This window comes from Pezoporus occidentalis, unplaced genomic scaffold, assembly GCF_034315485.1.
Source record: "Pezoporus occidentalis ecotype Australia unplaced genomic scaffold, CSIRO_AGI_Poc_V1 ctg153, whole genome shotgun sequence".
NCBI lineage: Eukaryota > Metazoa > Chordata > Aves > Psittaciformes > Psittacidae > Pezoporus > Pezoporus occidentalis.
Window position 1 is genome coordinate 340760 of NW_026913350.1, and position 11828 is coordinate 352587.

Here is an 11828-nt window from a genome sequence, read left to right on the forward strand (position 1 = left end):
TGCAGTGCTCTTAAGCTGCTTAACGTAAGCATGTGTGTGAAAGATTAACAGCTTTATAAGTCAGAGCAGTTAAGTTGACAATATAAAGAGAAAGGAAAGGGGAAAACATCATCAATCTAAAGCAGCACTAGGAATATCTGAGATGAATTACTGAAGGGGACTGGCTGCCAAGCCCAGCAGTGTCTCATGCACCAATGACCAGTGCAGGAGCCCTCCCAGGGGAAAGGTAGAGACAGAACAGCTTGAAGGGTTCATCTTCTCTACAACTTTGGAACTTGGAAGAGAAAGGGATGTCTAATTATCCCTCGATATTTATGACCATCATTTGGTGGTCCGTTCAAAGCAGAGATTGAATGGAAGAAGGAAAAGGCAGACTCTTAGCACAGCTAAACACACACCTCTTCAAGCCACCTCAATACCCTCAGGGACCAAAACCAAGCCAGACAGTGGGTGGACTGTGTGGCTCAATAACTGGCTCCCTCTCCATGTAAAGCATCTGCAAGGACACTCACCCTTTTGCTGCTGAGGCTGAGGAAATGTTTGCAGGTTGCTTATAGCAGGCCTGATGGACAGGGAGAGCATCTCATCAAAGGTCTAATGCTCTCTCCAAGGTATAAGATGGCAAAACAGGGGTAAGAAACATGGGAAGACAAACTAGGCATTACAGGGATGTATTTTATTTGACCGCCAGCTGCTGCATCTGCATAAGGCTCCAAAAACCTCTGTCAAGATACCAGTTACAAAGCACGGGGTCATGCAAGGACAAAGGCTTTTTATGGTCTCTGGCAACCCAGCTAATGTCTGTGTCCTTATTTTACTTACTTGCAGTTAAGGAATAATTCTGCCTGTCTTCCAAGACAGGTGGCTGGCTTATTAATGAATGGTTGCAAAATGTTCTGAGATCCTCTGATGAGGCATCACTGGAAGAGCAGACTATGACGATGCCCATGGAAATTGGCTGCTTGGCTCCAGATTTTAATTGCATACAAAAAGAGAGGGACACATCAGAGCTCAGCCCATGAAACAGGAAACATGAGGCATCGGGAGAAACAGAGAGTGGCACCGGACGTCAGTGAACAAATGCTGAAGCTGTTCTTTGCCAAGATCAGACACGATGACAGCAAGAGGAGAAGGCTTCATCGAGGCTGCACTGAGAGAACTCCTAGACCAGCATCAGATCATATTCACCATGGGATTATTCGCTGTTTGTTGGACTATGGATTACAAAATGAAGCAACAATGGTTGACATTCACCCCCTATTTTGTCAGGGAATTTTCCCCCTTATTATAGCCTGGTAGGAGGCCTGGCCCTCTTGGACCTTGCCCTGGGGCACGAGGCTTCAACTAAGCATCTGATCCTCTCAGAATGTGTTGTGCACGAGTCATTCCTGCACTTCTGTGATCATCCATCCGAATTATCTAGAGGCTAGTGACAGACATCTGCTGCTAGAAAGCTAGGCTTGAATAATAACATCCTCTGAAGCACCATTACTAGGGTTGGGGAATGTTTGCGGATGGGGTATATCTCTCTTGGAAAACGCCTGTTTATCAGAGTAGAATTTTTCCTCCAGGGAAGTGCTGCTTTGACAAATTTCAGCATTGGATAAAAAGATTGAACCAAAGTATTTCAGGGAGGTCAGAGGACTCCAGAGGTGCTGGAATTTCCTCTTATGATGAAGCACAGAATTGCAGTAGGGCCCAAACATCCCGATTACATCAAAATGAAGTATTTTGTTTGCCCTGATGTGGGACCTTTTCCTGTGTTTTTGTTCTCTTTCCAATTCAGACCAAAAGAAATCCATGCCAGCGAAATAGGAAACCTGACTTCAAAGCAAACCCTGCTCAGGTCACTGAAGAAATGCCCCAGGTTTACAGTCATGGATAACAGGGCTCCACAGTGATGACAGAAAGGTCACTGGGACAGAGCAATGAAGCTGGAGGTTAACAAGCTTCATAAATGTATTTCAGTGCTGGCTATGTTCTTCTCTTCCCTAAACAAAGTCCAGGCTGTTTTCAAGGGAGAATAAAACCCCCACATGTTGCATCGAGGGAAATCTGTGCTATGCAAACAATAAAGATAACCAGGAAAGATAACTTTGCAGGCTGTTGTTTTTACATCTCGGCAGGAATATAAATAAGCCCAAACAGTTGCCTAAGAGATGGAAGAAGCCCGTGGATAAGACTGGAAATCAATGTGCCATGCAGCAAGCACCAGGCCCGAATCAGCTCCCTGCTACACAGGCAGAAATCTATCCATCCATCCACCTTGGGTATTTGTTTATTTCTAAGGCAACCATCACCATGGTGCCAAGGCATCTGTCTATCTCAATTTCAGGCTAGTTACTCTGGATTTAGTAAAATCTAGCAAGGGCAGGTTGGGCAGGGCTTGGAGCAAGCTGCTCTAGTGGAAGGTGTCCCTGCCCGTGGCAGGGGTTGGAACTGGATGAGCTTTAAGGTCCCTTCCAACCCAAGCCAGGCTGGGATTCTAGGGCATGTGGCCAATTTGATGAGATACATTGCAGTGAAAGGATTACTAATTAAGACCCATGGTGGATACTTGAGCCAACGGAAGATTTTCACTTCAAGGCTTGCTCCCCCTCCCACCCCAGTAAAGGCATCTTTTTCATTGGAAAATGAAGATTTCCTTGGGACAGTGCCTTGGTTTCAATGACACCTGTAGGGACAAGGAGAAAGGCCATGCAGACGTTTGCATCTATAGCTCTCCTGAGGCAGGTCTCTTGGCCCATGTCACTTTTCTGCCTGGTTTGCTCCAGATCTGAAAAAGAAGAGACTTCAAAACTCTTTGTACAGGAATGAATGCTCCTTTTCAGACAGCTCTCACAATCCTGGGCACTACCTGGTTCTCTAAGTTATGCTAATATATCTTTGATGGCCAGCTCCTTCAGAAAGGCAATTTAAAGCTTCCAACATCTGAGCATTTTATTTTGCAATATTAATGATGCTCATTCAATAAGGCCTCCTTTTTCCTTCCACGTATTCACTCTGCTTCCTTCTGAGCCTCTCTTTCACCATGTATAAAAAGCAGAGAGAGCGTACTTCGGGTATGTCAAAGCAAAGATCAAGAGGTGACAATCCTGACCTTAACATTGCTGAATCTATATTTGATGCTAAGGTCAGAGTAAATATTTCATAGCAGAGCACTCTGCAGTACATCCAGCCCAAGTAATGCGAGCTGCTGCCCTGCGTGACCTGAAACTAGACAAATCCTAGCTAAAATAAGATGTAAATTTTTAACATCTCAGGAGTAATTAACAACTGAAACAACTTCTCAGGCAATGAATTAGCCATGGGTTACCTGAAGGATTATGGGATTCTCCAGCTGTTTTCTCCTGTTTAGGCATGTGTTCTCCTGTGATATGGCAGCCAGAGTTGAAACGAGCCATGTGTTTCAAACTTCAGCATAGTGTTTAGAAGAGCGTTGGCCAACCATGGGTTTCATCAAGCACAAAAAGATACCTTCTGCTCTGAACAAGTTTCTCTCCAGAGGCCTCACCAAGCAGGCAGTCCCCACTGATCCTGGGCCATGTACTTACACAAAGGTGTGAAATACTTTCAGATCAGGTCCACGGGCAGGTTCCTTCAGGGAAAAACCATCAAATCTTGGACCTGTAAGAGAATGGCTGAGAACAATGTATTGAACTACTGTTATTGATAAATCCAGATGTTATTATTGATAAATCCAGTTTCTGTGCACCTCAGATTTGTTATGTTCAGTTAAATTCTTGCTCTTGCTTGCCAGGCTTCTGTCATGACAGACTAATACTGATTCAGATAAAACCTCCATTCTTTCTGAGACATCTTCTACATGGTCTAGTTCCCTTTTGCTCTTTCTTATTCCTTGCCTTTACTCTCAGCTTGCTCAGTGATGGGAAGAGGATCCCACCTTAACCACAGTGAATTCTGACCCCAAATTTTCAACATGAGCCTATCTCTAAGACGTATTTGTTCTTACAGGGAACATTTTAATAAGTATAAAACTAAGACTAATTCTTCTATAGTACAATCAACACAATCCTCTGCAAGGAAATCTGTTCGGACACTAATATCCACTGTAGGCCAGATTATCTGGTGCTCTGCATTGCAAGTGTCATTGAATTGTGAAGAAGAGAGAAATTCTCATTGAATTATTTGCATGGTATGTTCTTCTCAAAGGATTACCTAAAGGTCTGGTAGCTGGTTTCATCCATCCTTGATAGCAGCAGTACAGGAAAGCTGTCCAGAAACTTGCACAGATTTTCTGATACCATCAAAAAGGGGAGATCTAAACTGACAGAGGAGACTGAGATGAGCTCTTAGGCAGAAGCTCTTCCCTGTGAGGGTGCTGAGGCGCTGGCACAGGGTGCCCAGAGAAGCTGTGGCTGCCCCATCCCTGGCAGTGTTCAAGGCCAGGCTGGACAGAGCCTTGGACAACATGGTCTAGTGTGAGTGAACTTCCTCTGTTTAAGTCTAAACCCATCACCCCTTGTCCTGTCCCTACAGTCCCTGATGAACAGTCCCTCTCTGGCATCCTTGTAGCTCCCCTGGGATGCTCTGAGGTCTCCACGCAGCTTCCCTTCTCCAGACTGAGCAGCCCCAACTTTCTCAGCCTGTTTCTGGGCTGTGAGCACACACTGAAGCTGGTTCATGCTCAGTTTCTCATCGACCAACACCCCCAAGCCCTTCTCCACGGGACTGCACTGTCCTTGCAGGGACTAGGTCATGATTTAAGAGGTTGATTCTTCCCAGAGCTGTGGAAATATCCTGACATTTCTCCCTATGCCTGCTCCTGGTGCTGCAGACAGACTTGTCATGATTTCTGTATTCTGCCTCAAGCGCAGGCACTCTGGGGAGCCACAAGGCTCATCTGCCTGGGGCATGCAGCTGTGCCCAGGGCGTCTCAGCAAGTTCATTTCTCCCAGGCCCCGGCATTCCTGGCGCGATGATGGCAATATGTTTGCCACCAGGATACACTCACATTTCAGGTTTTAACAGAAGTTTGTCCCTCGTGGGCTTTGTCTCTTTCTGGTTCTTGATGGGATCTCCTCCAGGAGCTCATCTGTGCTGGAGGTGGGATAAAGTGGAATAAGCTAAGGGTATGCTTTCTAAAGAATGCATGGAGAACAGCTCTTACAGTGGGACAGCAGGGGAAGGTTTCAGTTGTCTGCCCTCCCAGCCCTGTTTGACCCATGATGCTGCTGATGTGCCCACTGCCAGCAGCAGTCTGCTACTCACAAGGCCAGCATTTATTCTTGCTGCAATCCGCCTTCAGACAGAGATGCTGGATGCGAGGAGCAGCTCCCTGCTGGCAGCAGCTGTGCCTCTGTGCGCCTTTCTCTTCCAGAGGGGTTTCCTTTCATTTTGAAAGATCTGAGACTTTCCTTGGGGTTTGCATTTGTTCACAGGTTGCCTCTGGGAGAGGCAGAAATAGGGGAAGCAGCAGAGAGGAGGGAGCAGAAATGCTACACATCCTCTGATCGCTCCAGGGCCCTCTGTGGGGGATGCTGGGGTGATGGAGCACATGGCATTTATAGAGTGATAGAATCACAGACTGCTTTGGGTTAGAAGGGACATTAAAGATCATCCAGTTCCAAACCCCTGCCATGGGCAGGGACACATTTAGGCTATGGCCTGGCTGCTGCAGCTCGGGGTGGTGCACAGCTCGGTGCTGCAGGGCTGTCTGTACATGGCATGCTGAGGTCCCTTGCAAGAGGCTGGGAGAAAGGCACTGGGGGAGGCCACGGGCTGTGGGTGATGATTGAGAGGAGTTTGCATGAGGGGTATTTAGGTAGGAGAGGGGTGGGTGCTCTGGAAGGGGCATGGGGACTGTCTCAGCCTGGAGCCTGGATGAGGGCAGTGATTTCTCCCCGTCCTTAGAGAAACGCGGCTGCTGCCTGGAGGTGCTGAGAGGGGAGAAGAGGGAAGGAAGGAAGGACACAAAGTCAAGGGAGCACTCAGCTGACTCCTTTCTGCTCCAGGATTTATTGCTCGGTTTTCCTGGCTCTGCCCCAGCCCTGCTGAAGGCACCAAATCACCCCCATTTCATTTCCATTTCCCCCTGGGCAGCAGCTCCACTCCCGTAGAAGACTCTGCCCTGCAGCTGACACAGAGTTTGCTGGTTACAGGCTGGATCCAGGCACAGAGGGGAGCTCAGAGCATCCCCGGAGAGCGCAGCATCACCTCGAACTCATCCCCACGGTGCCCGAAGCCTCCAGGGTGCCAGGGCCCCGTGCAGAAGATGCTCCCTCTGCCCTGCAGCTCTCCTGCAGGGTTGGGTTTCCTTTAAGCCTGTCGTCAGGAGATGTATGAGTCGAGTGCAGCGTTACTGGCGCGGTGCGATTGCTCCCCAGGAGCCTGCCTGCCCCGGAGGTGAAGCTGCTGCTCCTGCCCTTGGAGAGGAGCCAGCTCCACGGCATCACCATTTAATTAAATGACTCCAGCAGCTGCAAGGGAAAAAGCTTCAACATGAGAGAGAAACAAAAACATGGGTTTGGCTGGTACCCGCTGGCAGGGGGGAGCACGCGATGGGGAGCTGCTGACTGCACCCCGTACCGTGCCATTGGGGCAGAATGAGGGCTTAACAGTCTTTAGGCTCTCTCAGTCCTCCCTGGGACTGGGGCTCTCATAGCCCTGTGCAGGCCAGGGAGGGCAGTCAGACGTTTCCCTCTCTCCACTCAGATCTATATCCCAGTCTATTAGGGTCCATCCTTCCAGCTCACCTCTCCTTGGATATGGGAGGCAGGCACCACTGCCTGTGCTAATGCCCTATAGCCATAGACATCCAAAGAAAGAGAAAGAATGAAGAGCTACACACTCACCTCTTCCTGTTTGCTCTGGAGGAATCCTCTGAGGACTTCTCCTCCCTTTCAACCCATTCCCATGGTCCTCAGCTGATCGAGCAATAAAAGCAGGGGATGCTGTCACCTCTCCCAGACCATGAGTGTGACAGACAAGAAGGCACCTGAAGGTGGTGGCCATTGGCTTTCAGAAGAGGCCAAGTCAGGAAGGTTATAGCAGCTTTTAAGGTCAAGGTTTCAGGGTCTGCCCAGGGAAGCTCCACCAGGTAATGGGCAGAATCCATCAGCAAAGCATATTTAGTCATGACCCATATCTGAGCTGCCTAGCAGCTTACAGACAGAGGTTATGTACTCCAGACACTCCTGTCACCCACAGAAACACTCATGATAAAGGCAGGCAGTAAAAGCCATGGATAGAACAATAATTATCCAGGAGCAGGAAGGGAATAAAAAGGGAAAGAGCCTTGATGTAACATAAACATCATAAAAGGCCATAAAAGCAAAGCAAAGGGAAGTGTGAAGGAGAGCGAAGGTTGGCAGCAAGCGTACCTAAACAGAAGGAGCTAGTCTGGAACGGTCTGGAAATGGGGAAGGTTATGGTATGATAAAAGTATGACAAAATGATACATGATAGTATGATACATGATAAAAGTATGGTCTGAAACGGAGAATAGATGAAGCTGAGATGAAAATGAGCAAGGAAATAGATGGATGGACTAGACACCAGCACTGAGAGCTGCAACCCAGACCTATGGAGCTTGTGATCTGCCTCAGTGAGGGACATTTCCAGTGGGCTGAGTGAGTGGGAATGAGGAGAGGGAGAGCAGGGGGAGTGGGGAAGCCCAGATCTCCGATGCCCAGCAGCAACCATGAGGTGTGGAGGAGCGGCTCAGGGCATACACACCTGAGCAACCAGAGGAGATGATGCCTGCTAGGACAGTGGACAATCCCTGTCAGGATGTGGTTGGAAGCTGCCTGTTCCTTCCTGCACAGAGCAGGAGGCTGAGCCAGCATGAGCAAGGGCAGAAGGCTCCATGGCTGAAGTGGAGAGGAGGTGGACGGTCCCTCCACAAATGGAGGCTGTTTTGCTGTCCTCAGCATCCCTCATTCCCAAGAATGGAGAGGCAGATGGTGAAGCAGGGACCAAAAGGAGCCTCTGGGCATTGCTGACATCAGCCCAGAGCCACGGGGAGATGCTGCTGGTGGAATGAGGGTGGAAGCATCCTCCAGCTGCCGCAAGCGCCAAACATTTCTCATTCCCCATGTGCTCTTAACACCTCCACACGCAACAGAGCTCCAAGCAAGGTCTTCCTGACTCTGCTAATTATTAAACATACTCCTGTTAAGCTTAACTAGACGCGCTTGTCAGCTGCTGGCAGGAAGAGAATAGTGGGAGAGACTTGTAAACACACTCTGATGACTAAGTGAAAACACTGCCAAGATCCCAAGGCACTGGAGCCTGCTGCCTTCAGGTGTCGTTGTCTACCTTGCGTTTCAGCCTGGAAGCCAGGCTGACCAGTGTGGACTTCTCTATTCTGAGATAAGAAGCTGAAAGAGGGGAGACTGAGATGAGCTCTTAGGCAGAAGCTCTTCCCTGTGAGGGTGCTGAGGCGCTGGCACAGGGTGCCCAGAGAAGCTGTGGCTGCCCCATCCCTGGCAGTGTTCAAGGCCAGGTTGGACACAGGGGCTTGGAGCAAGCTGCTGCAGTGGAAGGTGTCCCTGCCCGTGGCAGGGGTTGGAGCTGGTTGAGCTTTAAGGTCCCTTCCAAACCAAAACATGGCTGGGATTCTATGGTTCCATAATTCCACTATTCTATGCTAGGTTCAGTTGCCTTGCAAGGACAGCGCTGGTAAAAGCATGTGCTTCAATGCTGGAGTTCCTGACATCTGGTCACACTGAGATGGTTCACAGCACCTTTGCTACCCTTGGGCATGCAATGGCTCTTGGGCAGTAACCTACCCATCACAGAGGCTCCAGGGCTCGTGAGTGCTGCCTTGAAGCCTTTTACTGCTTCTCCAGAGCATGTGTCTAGAGACTGCAGCAAGTTGCACCAGCAGCTATACCAAGGAAGTGGCTTTCAGGCTTGTACGCAGCAATCCTTACACTCTTTCAGGGCCATTTCAACCACATTCCCAGCATGCAGGCTGCAACGTGCTCCTTTACCTGCCTCTGGGCTTTTGTGGTGGTGATCTGTGCATGACCTAAATTCTTGATGATCTAGAAAAGGATTGCAGGAGAAAGTCTGCATTTTTGACCCTCGAGCATTTTTAGCTTCTCTGAAAATAACCAAAGAAACGTCTTCCCTTGGATTGGCTTTGAGGTCTGGAGAAGGCTTTTTCTCCTGTTAACTCCACCTGCACCTTATTCCTTACCAACAACCAGCAGCACAATGAGAAAGGATGGCTCTGAGGATGGAGATCAACTTCCTGCAGTGTTTTCTGCTGCGGCTTGCTCTTGACTCCATTCCTTCACCATCCAAAAGGGGCAACCCTCCAGTTTCTCAGTTCTAGGCAAAAGTGAGGCTGATGAGGCAGGTGACAGTCTGATTGAGATATTTTTCCACCATGTATTGTAATTAGCTTGTCAGGATGAGGTAAGACAGAACTGGAGTAGAAATGTTCCCAGGTAGGTTGCATTTATATTGAATGCAAAGCCTGTTATAGTACAGCATTAAGGCTAGACAAACAGCAAGGCAACTCCAACAGCACTGACTCAACTGCCTTGCACGTTCTGGATATTTTGGAACAGCCAATTTATAATATAAATAGGAATCTATCAAGCTGTACACTGACCCAGAAAAACAGGAGGAGAAATTCCTGCGTACTCCTAACGTGGCTGAGCGAATCCTGCTGCTGGCACATTCACACTCCCAGCTCCTCTAGTAAGGCATTTAATTTTCCTACTTTTCCCACAAAAAGGAGACAAAGAGAAATTACTCTTGTTTAATAATGTTAGCATTTAAATAGCCTTAGACATAGGATAGATGTGCATGAGCTATTCATTGCCTGTGCTGCTGGTTTTTACTTGGATGCTGTTTTCTGCCAGAGTAGATGACAGGTCTGAACCACAGTTACTTTGTGATAGGAAAAGATAGACCTTCACCTTTTCTCTTTAACGTGAAGTTTATAATTTAGGGATTGTACCAAAACTCAAGGGGGAAACCTGAAAACCACAAGGCCTGCTCCATCCTTCCTGCATGTGCATTTTTGCCAATCTAGATAAAAAACTGCAGGGACAACTGCAAACGTTCCAGTTGATGCCTGAAAGCATCATGCCCTGTCCTTGCCAAAGCTCCTGCTAGGGGAAAATGGTAAAGAAATGTTAAAGAAAGGTGACACAGGGATTAGGAGGCACTCTGGATGATGCTGCTCTCTTTGAAGCAATATGCAAACTGCTTATCTCTCCAAAGCCCTTGATTTATACCCCTCCTCCTGAACAAGCCTGCAGCTGGAGGAGCCAAATTGGCTTTAACCCCTGGTTTGCTGGAACCCAGATACTGTGCTTCTTTGCCACCAGAGATAGGCTGAAAGGTGCTTCCTTTCGTGAGTGAATGGCACGGATTTAGGAAAGGAGATAACCTGGGGAGCAGTATCTCTGCTCCCAGCCCTGTGGAGGGGGCTGGCAGTCAAAACAATGCCCCGAGTGGCAGAGGAGGGCTTTTATTTTAAGGTTACTCCGTGCAATGTCACACAATAATATACGCTCCTGCGATAAGGAATGTTAATAATACTCCACTTTCTGCCAAGAATAGAGTCCCTATCTACAAACCCCACCGCTCTAATCAAGCGAAACAAAGCTGAATGTATGAAAACAACAAAACCAGGAGCTCGGGAAGTATTTGGACTCAGGAAAGACTAAATATTTAACTTGTGAGGCCCAATGCATCCTGGAATGTATGGGGCACTCCAGGAACAGCTAGCCATTGTCCAGGGGCTACAGGGCAAAGCCCTCTTAAACAGGCCATGTCCTGCAGGGCTACCAAGTTGTCCCAGCCACCCACAATGTTTGCACTGGGGTAGGAGGTAAGGAGGTCTTTGCAGAGGTGAAGATGGGCATTCTTTCCCATAGGAAGTGTCAGAGCCAAGGTCCAGTTCAGGGGCTGTATGTGCTGCAGCACAGCACAGTGTTGCTGTCCTTTCTGTTTGATGTGTGCAAGAGAGTAGTCACAGGTCTGAAATATCCTGGACACCTTCATAATATTAGAAATAAGCATCAAAACAGGGCTCGAGCTCCCATATATCAATAGTTGTGGGTCAGGTGGATGGGATTAACCCAAGAATGGCTCAGGTAAGCTTCATGACCACAGCAGAAAGCCCTGGAGCCCAGTTACATGTGTTTGTGTCTGTGAACGAACCTGGAGATATATGAATCCAATGAACTCATCCACGCAGCGAACACACAGGCATTTCCAGGGCAAACTGACCCTGCATCACATCCAGTCCTATCTCCAACAGTGCAGCATGAACAGTGTGGGAGGAAGACCCGGGGAAGACAGTAAAACAATAAGACACCTTTTTATTTTTCACTGTTTTTATAAATATATCCATCTATTTTTCCAAGACAAGAAACTCCTGGGGGTAAGGAGAGGGGATTTTGCCTGTTTTGCAAGAGTTCATCCATTGTTCAAAGCAAACTCTCCTGTCCAACATAAACAGGGACTCTTAAAAACATTCTCATCCAAAACAATTGCCATGACTTTTGATGTTTGCATGGTGCTTGCTCTCCCCTACTGTTTGATCATTATGTTGTACAATATTTTTTCCCCTTCCTCACAGGCCCCGTTCCAGGTGCCCCTGCTCTGGAATTCATGGCTTCATCATCCAAGCTTCTGTATTCAGTGAGATACAATGGAAAGAATTTCACAGCATTTATTTTGACTTCAGTGACTCCCCCTCTTGCCTGTTTACACAGCCTCCTTTCCCTCACAGATGTGCTTGTCGCCAGGCTGAAGGAGCTCAGCTCCAGCGGATCATCTCCTTCCTCTCTAGGAATCCCCATCACAGTTCTCCTGTAGGTCATTTCTGCCTTGGCATT

The 11828-nt window shown here is 48.1% G+C and overlaps 2 long non-coding RNA genes across 2 annotated transcripts; both read right to left on the reverse strand.

Moving 5' to 3' along the window:
• Nucleotides 1–655: 655 nt before the first annotated feature.
• LOC134159904 (uncharacterized) lies at nt 656–4201 on the reverse strand. The gene is made up of 2 exons (XR_009963351.1): nt 3555–4201; nt 656–2776 (listed from the first exon to the last, which is right to left on the reverse strand). It is a non-coding gene; the product is annotated as an uncharacterized LOC134159904 (long non-coding RNA).
• Nucleotides 4202–5951: 1750 nt separating this feature from the next.
• On the reverse strand, nt 5952–11272 carry LOC134159905 (uncharacterized). Its single transcript, XR_009963352.1, has 2 exons — nt 11149–11272; nt 5952–6440 (listed from the first exon to the last, which is right to left on the reverse strand). It is a non-coding gene; the product is annotated as an uncharacterized LOC134159905 (long non-coding RNA).
• Nucleotides 11273–11828: the final 556 nt, after the last annotated feature.